The following is a 16,146-nucleotide window of genomic DNA, read 5'->3' on the forward strand; positions in this document are numbered from 1 at the left end:
TCTGTCTTATGGTCAGCGCTGCCCTGGGCCATCTCCCCAGCACTTGGCACAGACCTTGAGGTAGAGCAGGGACATGGTGAGGGCTACCAGGGCCCAGGAGGGAAATCAATTTTCTGAAAGGAAAAGATACAAATGGTTGACACTTGTGTAACTTGAAAAATAAGACAGACTTTACCAGAAGTAGAAGCAGAAGGACACCAAAAGACCAAAGTGCTCAGGAATGAAGACACTCCACTCAAAACTTTGTGAACAGCAAATACTCTGAAACTAGAGCTCCTTGCTTTGTTCTGTTCCGTAACAGGACTTAGCACACTCTGGTGACTGCCCGCTGATTGGTCTTTCAGTAAATGGTAGGGTCATAGAGTGTCTGTGTGTCATTCACATTCACATCTAGAGACTACCCTAAGGCCTTCAAAAAAGCCTGTTAAACAATGTGATTTGGAGGTTATGGCATCTAACCCTAGGGCAAGAATAAAATATATAAGGGGACTGCAAGCTAGCTAATTTGGACTTCACTCTCTGGGGCAACCAAGAAGTCTCGACTCAGAGGGGTATGTATGGTTTTAAAGGAAATGTAAGCTGGCATGGCGAATGGTGGGTAAGCAGAGATCAGCTGTGAGGCTACTAAAACTAACAGGAGAGAAGTAACAGCAGGCAAAACCACCAAAAGAGGGAAAAGGAAACAGCTTTTGGATAGAATAGGTAGAACTTGTAACTGTTTTAGATGAGAAGTGGTTTTTAAAAATTTTGATCTTATCTAAGTAGAAATGACATAAAAATTCACTGTGGTATATTTAACCTCACACCCTAAGGTGAAAATGGGTGCTTCTTTTGAAGTACAGGTTAAGATAATCACACAAGAAAAAAAAAAGCCAGTTTTGATTGTTTGGGAAGGATCACACATTAATGGAAAGTAAGTGACGTCATTTTAATATAAAGCATTCTCCTATCCTTTAATCTCTTTTGCACGGGAATTTATCTGCGCATCAAAATTTCTGCCAAATGCAGACACAGGCAGACAAAATGGAGATCTAACTTGCCAACTTCGGAGGGTTCCCGGGTTTTCAAAGGAGGACCACATCACCGCGCCTAGGGATGACTTCTTGGGCCCCAGTCTGCGAGGTCCCATGTAGAGGTCCCTCAGAAGGGCTCCGCAACGTAGGCAACAGGTTCTTTTGGAAAGTGAACTCCAAAGGTGACTTTCTCCTGAAATATGTATTGACACATGCTTTGAATCTTAGAGGAACTCTGTCTTACGTTATTATCTTAGGGACATTGCCACGAGTAACACTAGTGAAACGTAAAGTTTCTCAGAGAGAGCATGTGACAACGTATCCCAAAGCAGAAAGTCAGTGCCCAGCACCGGTGTCTATAAGTGATCTTCCCAGTCCTGACGTCGAAGTCCGAGGCGCGCCTTGAGGGTGTCTGGGCCCCCAGAAGGCAAAGCTAAGAGGTGCCGGTGCACGGGTGAGGCTGGACCGGGTACCCTGAGCAGCCTTCAGGCCGCATGCATGTCTGCACAAAGCATGGCCAGGCGCAGCAGGCACGGCGGCAATCAGGCTTAAAACCGGTGAACACACTTCACTTTGTTTCCCCTTCCCTCAGAATGGGTCGGGTAGGTGGCACCAGCTCGGGTTTGCGAAGACATCCCCAGTCTTCGGCATTTTCTCTGAAAGCGCGGAGAACGTAGCCGGCTGACGGGCAGTGGGCGCCGCCTCCCCTTCTCTAGAGCGCGCTTTGGGGTCTTTCCTGACCCAACCACCGGACAGCCATACAGTCTCGGGGCGGAGTCTGATCTCAGTGAGAGGGTGAGGAGCCGGGGTCCGGGGCCGAGGGGGTACTTGGGTCGCGGCCCTCTGCTGACAGGGGCGGGGGCGGGCTCAGGGCCCTAGGGTGACTGGCGTCGGCGGTCAAGGTCCCTGAGTGAAAGGGGCGGAGTCAGGGACCCCAGCTGAAGCGCCTCGTTCAGCTTGAGGCGGGGGGCTGAGCAGACAGCGTGCGCGGGCTGAGGCGGGGGCTACGTGCGCGGGGCGGGCCTGCGTGCGCGCCCCCACCAATCACAGGCGCCACCGGCAGGGGCACGCGCGCCAAGAGGCCTAGAAGAGGGGGCGGACCCAGCGCCGCGTTAGGCCAATCGAGACGCCTTGTAGACATGACGTAAGGGCGCCGAGCGCCTGTCGGCGGACCCAGTGGGGAGTAGCGGGCGCGCGAGCGCGAGGGGAGGGACTTCCGGCAGGTCCCGGAAGCGGGAGCTGTGTGTTCTCATGCGAACGGGAAGGAGCGTTGGGGCGCTGGAGTCGCGAGGTTGAGACCCTTTTGGCCTGAAACGGGAAGGAGCCGCTGCTGTCCCGCCGTCAGCCCGCGCCGCTCGGACCACCGCCGCTCGTCCGGGCCGGCCGCGCCCTTGCTCCCGCCCCTCCCTCACAGCCCGTCCGCGTGTGGCGCGGTCGCCGGGCACCGGGGCTGCGGCGGTCGGCGGCCGGGCGGCGGCGGCGGGGGCGCTGACAGGTGAGCGCGGCGGCGGGCGGGCCGCTCTTCCCCGCTCACGCTCCCGCCGCGCCACGCTCGGCCGCCGCCTCGGACCCGAGCCGCGCCCGCCTGTCACGGGCCGCCATCTTCCCGGAGGACGCGGCCGGGCAGGGCCGGGCTGGCGCAGCCGGGCCGGGGCGCGGGCCGAGGGGCCTGGTTGCGCGCCGGGGCCGGGTCGGTGCGGCGGGCAGGGCTGGGTCCGGGCAGGGCCGTGCTGAGGTCTTGGGAGCCGGGGCAGGGTCCGGGCAGCGCAGCCGTCCAGCCCGCACTGCGGCGGCCTCGCCCTGCCCTCCGCCCGGGCCCAGGATCGCGGGCGGGGAGGGCCCGGGTCCCTCGGACCAGGAAGTGGAATCCTGTTGCTTTGGGTGTACTTGGGACGCGCCCACTCTCCTCTGAGAGGCTTGAGCACACGCACAGTCTGGAAGAAATGGGAAAAAATTCTAAAGATGCCCTGTGCTCGAGGAAGGGGCAGGTCGGGAGTCTCTCACCACCTGCTTCTCAGCCGTGTCCAATCAGAACGTAAAACTTAAGACTTGTTCAGACTTCACTGTAATTTTGTATTGCAGCTTTCCGTGCAGGTCATCTTGTTTTCCCCCCTCATTTCTACGTAAAATGGTCTTTAATTTAAGCTGAGTTGAAACTTGAGAAGATTTCCTGTAGGGTAGCTATCCTGTGCGTTCGAGACCCTCTGCTTGGCTGCGCTGTAACTTGCCCTAAATGCTAAGTGGAAGCTTAAAGTTTTGGAGAACTGAAGGAACGCGAAGATTTCCCTGAACTATGCAGGGAAATGAGTTTCTGTCAGGGTTTTTAAAATAGATAATACCAACGTGAAGACGAATGTTATAAGCATTCAAGTTATTTCTCCCTTTTAAAGTTTTTCTTGTGATAATTATCTGGTCTCTTATTTTGTGTTAAGTATATAAAAATGCTTTTGAAATAGGCTCTGAGTTGTAGTTTGCAACGACCACAGTGGGAAAGAGTGATGTTCATTTCTGTGGAGGTCAGTATGTGCAGTGTGCAATTTGCATACTTTCCCACCTACCTGGCTCCTTCTAATTTACCGTCGGGGTAGTTTACAGAAATTGAAATGGTTGTGGCTTGTCAGTCTTTCTCTGTATTTAATATTCTGCAAGGCAGTTTTGTAATCAGGCTATATGAAACCGCTTGATAGAACTTTGCTTGAGTTGCTACGGTGGAATACTTTCTCAAAGGCATCAGATTAGCAAGTTTATTTATAAACCATACATTTGATTTGTGTACTTCGGTTCGAAACTTACACTTAGAAATAAATTTCATCCTGTATTTTGAAAAGTTGATATGAGTTTACTTTTTAAGGTGAAAAAACGGGCGTGTGAAGAGAGGTAGACGTGGTTTCTTATTGATTAGAAATTACCCTCTGGGTGCTTCACTTTCTTATCTGAAAGAGGGATAGTAATAACAGTTTCATAGGGCTATTTGTAACATGTTGATGTTGGTTGTTTTTAATATTTTGTTGTATTGTTAAGTTCTTAGAATTTGGAAATGGCGTTTATTACTATTGTCAGTATTCTTCTGGTGACTGTCAATTTTATTAACACAATTTTTTGTTTTTTAGTTTATCACATGCATTTGGGCAGAGAAAGCAAGTTCTGAGGACAGGATGTTTATTTGGAGAAAGGAGTTATACTATATTTGAGTAATAGCCAGGGAGAATGGATGATAATTTGAGTACAGAAATTTCTTGGCATTCATTTTTATGTGTGTTGTTGAAGAATAGCTGGAATTAAATGGCAGCACCTTTAGGGAAAATTTTGATTTTATTTAATGTTCCTACGGATTGTACTTCTAAAAAATTGAGGTTTGGAGAATTTATTCATACTAATACGGTTTTCACAGATAAGCACAACTTTTCATAAATGCATGTTTAAAATCTGTGGAAAGAAGTGTTATCACTGGTTTTTAATGAAGCAACCTTCATATATTGTAAAGTAATTCTAAAATACATAGTGAAGTGCAAGATGGGAACATCATATTTTTAATGGTAATAACGATAATGCCTTAAAGTAGCCCCACTACTCTACATAGATTTCAGCAATCTTACAGGTTTTTACAGTGATAGAGCTGCAGTTGATGTTACCCACCAAGAAGTGGCCGACAAACTCCTTTCACCGTTATTTCAGAGTGTCCTGCTGGAGTTAATACTTCCTATAGTGAAAACTAGGATTATAATCTAGGTCTTCTAATTTAAATACCTTGTGTTATCTTTATGATGGTTCCTTGAGGTTGCAAAAAGCTCGGTATATATATTTAAATCTCATTTGCTTTCATCCTAATGTGTAAGGCACAAGTTTCAAATTGGGTTTCATGCTTGTTCTCTGTTGCAGAGTTCTCTCATATTTAAGGATTTTTTTTCAGATTGGTAAATGCAAGAAAATTACATAGATTGTGATTCCTCCTATGAGACCATTGATTCAACTTTTCTAATGAAGAGAAGAAAATAAGCAGTAAAGTTGTGTTTATTAAAAGTAATTGTTAAACAGACACTGATGCAGGGTTGTGTCACTTACGCTGTTTTTGTAAAACTTTATTCCTGTAAAGAGTTCTCCTTTTTCTGTAAGAGCTAATTTTAGAGCACAGTAAAGGAGGCACAGCCTTCTGAGAGGGTTAGACTCCCCAGACCAGATTTTAATTTAGTTCAGTTTGAACTTTTTGCTCCTAATTGTTGCACTTGTGATATGTTTGAAGCTACTCTACTCCTGCAGTTATCTTGATTGCAAAATGAATTTTTTAATTAGAATGTGGAATTATTAGGTTCTCTTTCTAAAAGGGGGAGAATAATTCCAACATGGAAGTGTTTTTTTCTTAATGTTCTAACACTTTTATTTTTCCCATGTGTAAATGTCTTCCTTATGATCAGGCAAAATGATTGACTCAGCTTGTTTCTCCTTCCTTCTCACTCCTCACCCACAGAGCTCCATACCTTTTGTCACTTCAGTGCCTTTATAAACTCTTTGGCCATATTTTCTAGTGAGGCTGTCGTGGCACCTTTGTACTCAAGAAGGGTTGCAAGTGAGTGGTGCCTGTTATGCCTTCTGTCATGGTCTGGTTCCCTCTTCAGTGTCAGCCCTGCTTCCCTGCTGGAGCAAGACCTGGGCCACAGAGTGCATTCTGTAACATGGAGAGCACTTCCTACTTAAATTCAGTCAAGTCTTCACTGAAAATGTTCTTTATGATATATGACATCCAAAGTTTTGGCTCAAAAACTGGTAAATTAGGGTGGTATTTATTTGTGGGATAAAAATAAAATGCTTGTTTTTATTTGCACACACCATTTTTGTCACGCTGTAGCCAGAGATTGCTTTAAAGGCATATCCTGAAGCTTTGAAGGCCTTTTTTGAAAACTCTTCAGTGACTGCCCCCCACTTAGCTAAGATGTACCCAGGGGCCTTGCCACCTCTGCTGTCTCCTTGCTGGCTGGACCACCCTTTGCTGGCCTGTGCTGACCACAGCCTTTCCCCCAAACCTTGGTGTTGTCTTTGCTGTCTGTAGTTTCTTTGCCTGATGTTGAAGGCCTTTTTTTTTTTTTTTTTAACTTCGCTCCTTAACCCATTTTTATAAAGGTATTTCAGGAATCCTTGCCTTAATTTTTAAGGTTGTGCTGAGCACTTTCGTGTTTCCGTAGCACTGCAAGGCATTGCACTGATTAATTAACATAAGCTCCTTGTGGGCGAGATCCTTTTATGTCCCTAACCTCTGCCCAGCCCAGGACCACATACACTACAGATGTTGTAAACTTTGTTTTACTGGAGGGATAAAACACTTTCTACTTCAGTTTTAGAATTTTTTGCAGGCTTTCATGAACAAACAGGAAAATCTTTACTCGAAAAGAATTCAATAGAAAATGCATAAAACATCATACTTAACAAAATGTTAACAGACTTGATAGCTATATGCAATGCATACAGTATTGTAGGTGGAATGATTTAACTAGGTGATCTCTTGAGAATATTCTTTCTCAGTCTTTAAAAATGTGCACCTTTTGAGAACAAATTTCTTTCTTTATTTTGCTTTAAATTATATCAGCCAAAAACAAAGCAGTTACAATAAGGAAAATGTATTTTTAAACCTGAGTGGGTTTTTCCATTTTTTATTCTCTATTGAGAATCGTTGCTCTAGGACCTGATGCAAAGCAGGACTGCTGAGAGGAAAGGCTTCATTCATTCCTTCTTTGATCAACCAGACATTAGCAGTACAAAGATGAATGATACTGGAGCTTTTCTCTAAGGCTTGTGGTCTAGAAGGAAGTAATACTGTGAATTGTTTTACTTGAAGTGAAATAGACCTGCATTTGGACTCTTGAAGCTTTTGTACATGAATCTTGTTGAGGACTCTGCACCGCACATTTCCTTGAGCAGCCCCATCAGGACAGTCAAGTGTATTTTGCATGGAGGGTGGCAAATACCCTTCATCCCCCTTTCCTGCTTTATTTTTGTTTGTATCACTTAGTACCTCGTTATAATATGCCTTGTAATTTCTGTATTCCATGTACCTTATGTCTTCTTGTACTTGAATGTAAACTCTGCAGTCGAAGGTTTGTGTCTCTTCTGTTCATTGCTGTGAACCCAGACCTTAGAACATGGTGTGCACTAAATAATTGATGAGTAAATACCACGGTTGTACTGGTGAACAAAAAGAGATAAGCAGTCCTCACTGTGAGGCAGAGAGACAGTCAGTCATGTTGTGCCAGGAGGTCATCATGTTGCTTCGAACGATGAAGGGGGGAAGGGGCCTTCCGGGCAGAGCATAAGGGTGCAGAGGCTGAGCTCAGAACTCCTTTGGAGAGGCTGCCCCCACCCCCACGCAGCCGGAGGTGAGTGAGGCAGCAGGGGGTCCTGGGTGTCTGGAGCTCCTGGCGTGGGTGAGAACTGTGCTCTCTCTCCTAAGAACAGTGGGGCACAGTCGGGGGCTTTAAACTGGAGAATTGTGTGATCAGGATTGCCTCTTTTAAGTGGTCCTTCTGCTTTACTGAGAGTTGTGTCCACAAGGAGGGATGGCTGCACATAGACTAGTATTACTTAGCCCTAGGGTGGCAAGCCCTCTTGCTTTCACTTGTGTTTATCACAGTGGAACAGTCCAAGCCCTGGTCTAAATGAAGGATACGTTGCTTAGAATCCCTTTCACTTGTATTGCAGATAATCGTGTGTGTGTAAAAGATACTTTAAAAATATGCCTTAAGTCTGCTAGCATTTCTCACTTGTTTAAAGTATATTTGTTATTTCAGCTTTTATTAAGGCAGACTAATTAACAGATTCCTTTTTTAGAAACATCTCTGAAAAACGAGAACATTTTGTTTTCAGATTTCAAAAAGCTTTGTTTTATTGTCAGGCTTGAAAATGCAGTGATTAAAAGCGTAGTGACCAATTGGATATAGATTTACAAGTTGCTTTAGTAGTGGTTATTTCTTTCTTAGTATATTAAACATTACCTTTTCAAATATTTTTTTAAATGATCAAGCCCTTTAAAACCTCTTCTCTAAGTACTTTATAGTTTCTGAACATTTTTATTTATTTGTTGACTGCATATGTCTCTGTATTTTGTTGTTGAGATTTTACCATCTGTATAATGTCTTGCGATGTATAGTTGACCCTTGGACAACACAGGGGTTGGGCACCAGTCCTCTGTGCAGTTGAAAATCGGAGTAGAACTTTCCGGTTGGTTCTCTGTATCTGTGGTTCCATTTCTGTGGACTCAACCAACCTTGGGTCATGCAGTACTGTAGTGTACATTTATTGAAAAAAAAAATCCATGTAAAAGTGGATCTGAATAGTTCAAGCCTGTGTTGTGAAGGGTCACCTTTGTGTATGTGTGTGTTTGTGTGTGTGTATGTTATAAACAGTGCAGGTAGCATGTACTGTAATCCATTGCAGGCTAGCTTCTCACAGCTCCCATGGTCAGGGAATGCCAGCAACCTTTAAAAGCGGACTTGAAGTCCTTGTGAAGAGAGTTGCTTTTTAAACATCTGGACAAGGCAAAAGCATTTTATTTTTGCTTGTACTTTTTAGAAGGTGAAAAGATTTAAGCAGCTGATTGTCATTTAGTGCAGAAGCTTAGTGTGGAAACTCTGGGGTAAACTTTCCCTGGTACTGTTGTAAGGTCCTTATTTCATTTGAGTTCATATCTGTATCTCCAGTGATACTTCCTGTCAGACTAGAATGCTATTTGCAGTTTCCCTTCATAGGTCACTTGGAGTACCGACTGTTGCACAAATGAGTAACTATGAATCAGCAATATTTGCTTCTTCACACCTTAAACATCTAGGGAGGGGAAGGGCAGTCAGTGAAGACGGAAAGATGCGGTAAGTGAAGCAGCTCCTAGTTCTTGCTCCCTGTGCGTGTGGCCCTTAGTTTTTCATTGCTCTTCCCATTTCCTTGTATACGTTGATGAGTTTTCCTACGTTCTGCTGGAATCATTATCTTTCAGGCCTCAGTGCAGGAGAGTTAACCTAATCATGAAAGGACCAGAAGTAGAAAATAGGATCATCAAATAAAACTACAGAAGCATTCAGGCACACAGAATTTGAAAGCCTGTGACCTGGAGAAACTTCCAGTTAAGAGTGAGATGTTTCCCTGCAAAAGAGTGCGTTGGGATCCTAAATGACATAACTTTATTTTTTTAGATTAATTTTTATTGGAGTATGGTTGCTTTACAGGGCTTCCTTTGTGGCTCAGCTGGTAAAGAATCTGCCTACAATGCGAGAGACCTGGGTTTGCTCCCTGATTGGGAAGATCCCCTGGAGAAGGGAAAAGGAACCCATTCCAGTGTTCTGGCCTGGACAATTCCATGGACTCTACAGTGTTGTACAGTCTGTGGACAATGGACTATGCATTGTTGTTCAGTTGTCCAATGTCCAACTGTACAATGTTGTGCTAGTTTCTACTGTATAGTCGAATGAGTCAGCCATATGTATACAGATATCTCCTCCCTTTTGGACTTCCTTACCCTGAATGACCATAACGTTTGGTATTTTCTGTCATGGACACTCTTAGCATACTGTTCCTTTGACATTTAGAATGTCAAGAGTATGGTTTTTTATTGTGGAGGTTTTTAATCTTTTAACCTAAAGTGTTTCATGAAATCACAAGATAAAAACGCTATAGGTCAAGTGTTTTCCCCAAGTCACTGTATGGCCACAAATCACATTATAGTGATGCCCCCTTGTCTGTGGGGAACACTTTCAAAGACCCCTGGTGGATACCTAAAGCTGTGAGTAATGCCATAACCCATATATATACTATTTTTTCCTATAAGTGCATACCTAGGGTAAAGTTTAATTTACAGATGAGGCACAGTAAGAGATTAACAATAATTAATAAAAATATGACAATTATAACCATATACCAAAGTAAAATTATGTGAGTGTGATCTCAAAATGCTTTATACAAATTTAATCCCTTTCCCATCTTTGCTAGTCATTTTTCAAGCACCGTGGCTATAACTTTTGTACTTTGAGGTACAACAGAAAAACTAGCACAAATTTCTTTTTCCTTCACAGTTCCACAGTGTTCATACTGTAGATATTAACCTCAGCATACAATGTTTTTTTCCTTTACTAAGTCAGAAACTTTTAGCTTTTCACTTAAAGCACTTTACAGCTTCTCTTTGGCATATCTCAATTGCCAGCATCATGACTCTTGCACTTTGGTGGTTGTTCAGTTGCTTAGTTGTATCTGACTCTTGGTGACCCCATGGATTGCATGCCAGGCTTCCCTGTCCTTCATCATTTCTCACAAGCTCTTCAAACTCATGTGCATTGAGTCAATGATGCCATGCAGCCATTGCCCTTTGGGGGCAGTTAATAAATAAGAGTCCCTTGAATTCCAGCGCTGTCACACTGTGATAGTTGATCTGATGACCAGCTGGCAGCAGAGTGACTAACAGGCGGGGTACGCTGCACATAGGTATGAGTCACGTCCGGGCGGGTCAGTGTAGGATCAGGTACCATGCAAGATTAGGTCGTGCTCTGCAGACGTGCACCATTGAAAACTTATGCATTGTTTTCCTGGGATTTTCCATTTGATGTTTCTGGACCACAGTTGACCCTGGGTAACCAAAAGCGTGGAACACAAACTGTGGATTGGGAGAGACTCCTGAGCTAGCTAGCCAGTTTACAGTTTGGGGTGGAGTGTGGTTAGGCTTATTGATAACTGGTAAAGAATAAGTATTGCTATTCAGTCGCTGTGTCGTGTCTGGCTCTTTGTGACCCCACGGACTGCAGCACGCCAGGCTTCCCTGTCCTCCGCTGCCCCCCAGAGTTTGTTCAAGTTCATGTCCATTGAGTCGGTGATGCGTCTTGTCCTCTGCCACCCCCCTTTTCTTGCCTTCAGTCTCTCCCAGCATCAGGATTTTTTGCAGTGAGTTGGCTCTTCAAATCAGGTGGTCACAGTATTGGAGCTTCAGCATCAGTCCTTCCAATGCATATTCAGGGTTGATTTCCTTTAGGATTGTTTGGTTTGATTTCCTTGCAGTCCCAGGGACCCTTAAGAGTCTTTCGTCTTCAGCACAACAATTTGAAAACATCAGTTCTTTGGCGCTCAGCCTTCTTAATGGTCTAATTCTCATATCTGTACATGACTACTGGAAAAACCATATCTTTGACTCTGTGAACCTTTGTGGGCAAAGTGATGTCTCTGGTTTTTAATATGCTGTCTAGGTTTGTCATAGCTTTCCTTCCAAGGAGCAAGTGTCTGTAGCAAATGTTTAATAATTACCAATACGCATAAAGCAGCCTTAATTCAGTTACATGGAGTAGTTTGTTTTTTATTAATGCCATTGTTACCTGCCTGTAATTACAAGACCGAGGGGGAGCTTTAATCCTTTTTAACTATTCATGTAATGTTTGGTGTGGATGAAATAACACTTTGAAGTAAGTCATTTTCTGAGATTGTGCATTTCGGTCTACATTATTTTATTAACTGAGATTTTGAAAACAACTTCCAAAAGAAAAAAAGTGTAGTATTGTGGTTATTTTCTTAGGATGTTAGCGCTCTAAAGATTCAGAGACAGAAGCCCACAGAAGTAAAATTAATTGGAAGTACAGATGATTGGTTAGTGGCAGAGTGAGGGCTGTGACTCTGGTCTCTCTAAGCTATGTTCTCCTTGGCACTAGTATAGAACTCAGTGGGATACTTTTCAGTTTATACTCGAACAGAGGAATTTTAAAAGAAAAATTGAATTGGTAAAAGTGTTAATTTTACGTACCCTATAGAATTTTTAGTTAACATTAAAAAAAAAAGCATTTGTTTGGCTGTGCCAAGTGTTAATTGTGGCACGTGGGATCTTTCAGTTGTAGCATGTGAGCTCTTAGTTGTGGGATCTAGTTCTCTGACCAGGGGTTGAACCTGGACTCCCTGCATTGGGAGCGCAGAGTCTTAGCACTGGACCACCAAGGAAGCCCCAGTCAATATTTTATTGTTTTGTTTTTAAAGCATATTTGTAAAGCAGCCATTGAACTGTGTTTTTTAAAACATTGAATTAATGTATATATTCCAGGAAAATAAAGGGTTTTCTTTGTCATTTTAGATAGTTTAACCTATTAGCTTTAATCCATTTAAAATCCTTCCTGTTAGCAATGCGCTAACAAGTCTTCTAGTTTGTATTGTATATTCAGACTCATCTTTGAGAACTAGCCTAAGTGAAATTCATTTAAATTCCGTGGTCTCCTTCCTGAAGCGTTCAGACCTTAACATCCATGCCTGGTGCAGGCCTTGGCCTTCAGGCTTTGGAACCGGTGTCCATCTGTTTACACCCACTGCCTGTCTGTTTCTGTGCAAACAGGTATCTGCCCTGAGCTCTGAGCACTATTCAGGCCTTCAGTCTAGCTCCTCCGCAGCCATCTTTGCTAAAATATGTGCCTTTGCAGCCTGCAGTGTTCTGGACTGGAGGCCTGAGTGCAGCCAGCTGGGCCCTCTTCCACAGAGGACCAGGCTGTGACTTGGACCCAGAGCCCTGGCTCTTCCCCCATTTGTTCTTTGGAGCACCTGCCTTGCCGCTTGGGAAACTGAGGCCTGGAGACAGGTGCCTTATACCACACAATGGAAGAAGAGCAGAAAATGGGGTTTGCCTGACTTCTCCTTCCAAATCCGCTGCAAATAGTGCTCAAAGCATGGGTGTCTTGCATAAAGGTGTCTTAGGTCTAGTAACCTGGTAGATTTGAGAGCTGTAAACACAGCATAGCTAAGCATCAGAAATGCTGGCTTTAACTAGAAAGTTTTAATGGTAGTTTTATAGTGATGATTGTTGAGATTGTGGGAGCCCACAAGACAAAACTGAGAGAAGGTTATTTACCTTGCTGAGCAGTAATTCAGAATTATTGGAGCTGATTCTGGTTCTCCTAGTTGCTTGGAACTTTTATTGTGATGTTACTTATTTTGTCGTCTGTTAGAGTATTATCCTAAGTGGGCTAGGACTTGTGATCCTGTTGGAATATCAGATTGAAAGATTATCCAAAGTACTATATTGTTTAAAATTCATAGCTGGGGAATGTAAATTTTTTTTTTCAAAAATGGTATCACTTTTTCAAGGAGAGCTGCCTGTTAGGGGGTATTTGATGTATTTTAATATTAACCGATTTGTTGTCCTTTTGACTAACATGAGAGTGTGTTCAGTTGTAACACCTCATCTCTGAGGCTGGTGGTTAGAGTGTGCTTGGCCTCTGTGACTGTTACTTTCTGAGTAGTGTTGCACAGGTTCTCCCGCTGTCCTGTCTGGAAGTGAAACTTCCATAAGCCAAAATAAAGAAGCAATTATCTTAGGATGCATCTTGTTCAGAGAAGCACAGAATAGGTGGAGACACTGCTCACAGCCAGTTGTTGGCCGGATGCTGAGTCTCATGTCCTGAGGAAGGAGCTTGGAGGGGTTGCTCACTGCTCAAGTGAGCGCTGCTTCTATAGCTTTGCTGTAAAACAGACTCAGAAAGCTGGTTTTGATTTTCACAAAGGCAGAAATAGTCTTCAGATCTCTTGTTTAGCAAAAACAGGACCAATATAGGCCCTTTGTACAAGTGAACTTTGGCAAAAGTGGGAGACTTCTGTGTTTCATAGCTCCCTGGGGCCAGTGCCTGACTCACTGCCACTTGTTTGAGCACGTGCCCTGTGCTGATGTGTCCTAAAGACACTCAGGAGGTAAAATCAGCCCTGCGGAGCGGAGTCCCTGCTGCTCCATCCTCCTCCCATGCCCTGCTGGGCGGCGCAGGTGGACTTGCATGGGGAGAATCCACAGGCTCCTGGGTTGGTGGTTAATGTTTCTGGTCTCCATTCACTTCTTCCAGTGCAAGGACTCATGACTTTCAGCGTATTTTCAAAAGGATCTTTTGCTTCTACTTTTAATACTAATAGTAGATCTTGTGTGTTTACCACCTAGGAACTTCTTCTGTGAGTTGTTATTTTGAGAATTAAATGGACTTTTTTACTATCACTATCATTTTGCATTTAACTCTTCCTGTGTTCAGACCCCAAGTGCATACTTACATGTATGCATACACAAACACACAAATATACACACAGAAATGTAACAACAGAATGAGAAAGACGAGAAATTTGTTCAAGAAAATGGGAGATACCAATTTCATGCAAGGATGGGCACAGTAAACGACAGAAACTGTAAGGACCTAAGAGAAGGAGAGGAGGTTAAGAAGAGGTGGCAAGAATACAGGGAAAAACTATACAAAGAAAGGTGTCAATGACCTGGATAACCACACTGGTGTGGTCACTCACCTAGAACCAGACATCCTAGAGCGTGAAGTCAAGTGGGCCTTAAGAAGTATTACTATGAACAAAGCTAGTGGAGGTGATGGAATTCCAGCTGAGCTATTTAAAATTCTAAAAGATAATGCTATTAAAGTGTTGCACTCAATATGTCAGCAAATTGGGGAAACTCAGCCATGGCCACAGGACTAGAAAAGGTCAGTTTTCATTCCAGTCCCAAAGGAGGACAACGCCAAAGAATATTCAGACTACCATACAGTTGTACTCATTTCACATGCTAGTACGGTTATGCTCAAAATCCTTCAAGCTAGGCTTTAGAGAACTTCCAGATGTACAAACGGGTTTAGAAAAGGCAGAGGAACCAGAGATCAAGTTGCCTACATCTGTTGGATCATAGATAAAGCAAGGGAATTCCAGAAAAAAATCTCCTTTTGCTTCATTGACTACAGTAAGGCCTTTGACTGTGTAGATCACAACAAACTGTGGAAAATTCTTAAAAAGATGGGAATACCAGACCACCTTACCTGTCTCCTGAGAAGCCTATACGCGGGTCAAGAAGCAACAAGTAAAACTGGACATGGGACAACTAGTTCAAAATTTGGGAAGGAGTATGACAAGGCTGAATATTGTCACCCTGTTCATTTAACTTAAATGCAGAGAACATCATGTGAAATGCCAGGCTGGATGGTCACAAGGTAGATGATACCACTCTAATGGCAGAAAGTGCAGAGGAACTAAAGAGCCTATTGATGAAGATGAGAGTAGTAAAAAAGCTGGCTTAAAATTCAACATACAAAAAACTAGGGTGATGACTTTATTTTTTTGGGCTCCAAAATCACTGCTGATGGTGACTACAGCCATGAAATTAAAAGACGCTTACTCCTTGGAAGGAAAGTTATGACCAACCTAGACAGCATATTAAAAAGCAGAGACATTATTTTGCCAACAAAGGTCCATCTAGTCAAAGCTATGGTTTTCCCAGTAGTCATGTATGGATGTGAGAGTTGGACTATAAAGAAAGCTGAGTGCTGAATAATTGATGCTTTTGAACTGTGGTGTTGGAGAAGACTCTTGAGAGTCCCTTGGACTGCAAGGAGATTCAACCAGTCCACCCTAAAGGAGATTAGTCCTGAGTGTTCATTGGAAGGACTGATGTTGAAGCTGAAACTCCAGTACTTTGGCCACCTGATGCGTTGAGCTTACTGATTTGAAAAAACTCTGATGCTGGGAAAGATTGAGGGCAGGAGGAGAAGGGGACGACAGAGGATGAGATGGTTGGATGGCATCACCGACTCAGTGGACATGAGTTTGAATAAACTCTGGGAGTTGGTGATGGACAGGGAGGCCTGGTGTGCTGTGGTTCATGGGCTCACAAAGAGTTGGACTCAACTGAGCAACTGAACTGAACTGAACTGAACTGAGGGTGATGGCATCCATTCTCGTCACTTCATCACAGCAAAAAAATGGGGAAAGAGTGGAAGCAGTGACAGATTCTCTTTTCTTGGGCTCCAGAATCACCACAGTGACTGCGGCCATAAAATTAAAAGACGCTTGCTTCTTGGAAGAAAAACTATGAAAACCTAGACAGGAAATTAAAAAGCAAAGACATAACTTTTGCCCACAAAGGTCTGTATAGTCAAAGCTATAGTTTTTCTAGTAGTCTTGTATGGATGTGAGAGTTGGACCATAAAGAAGGGTGAGTGCTTTTGAATTATGGTGCTGGAGAATGCTCTTGAAAGTCCCTTGGACTGCAAGGAGATGAAACCAGTCAATCTTAAAGGAAATCAGTCCTGAATATTCACTGGAAGGACTGAAGCTGAAGGTCCAGTACTTTGGCCACCTGATGCAGAGAGCTGACTCATTGGAAGAGACCCTG

The 16,146-nt window shown here is 43.7% G+C and overlaps 1 protein-coding gene across 1 annotated transcript in view; it reads left to right on the plus strand.

Moving 5' to 3' along the window:
- Nucleotides 2,237–16,146, plus strand: part of LARP4B (La ribonucleoprotein domain family member 4B) — an 84,840-nt gene continuing 70,930 nt past the window's right edge. The window contains exon 1 of the mRNA XM_018057347.1: nucleotides 2,237–2,508. The gene's annotated coding sequence lies outside the window, so the exon portion shown is untranslated. The remainder of the gene's footprint in view (nucleotides 2,509–16,146) is intronic.

The sequence above is a fragment of the Capra hircus genome, chromosome 13, assembly GCF_001704415.2.
Source record: "Capra hircus breed San Clemente chromosome 13, ASM170441v1, whole genome shotgun sequence".
NCBI classification, from domain to species: Eukaryota; Metazoa; Chordata; class Mammalia; order Artiodactyla; family Bovidae; genus Capra; species Capra hircus.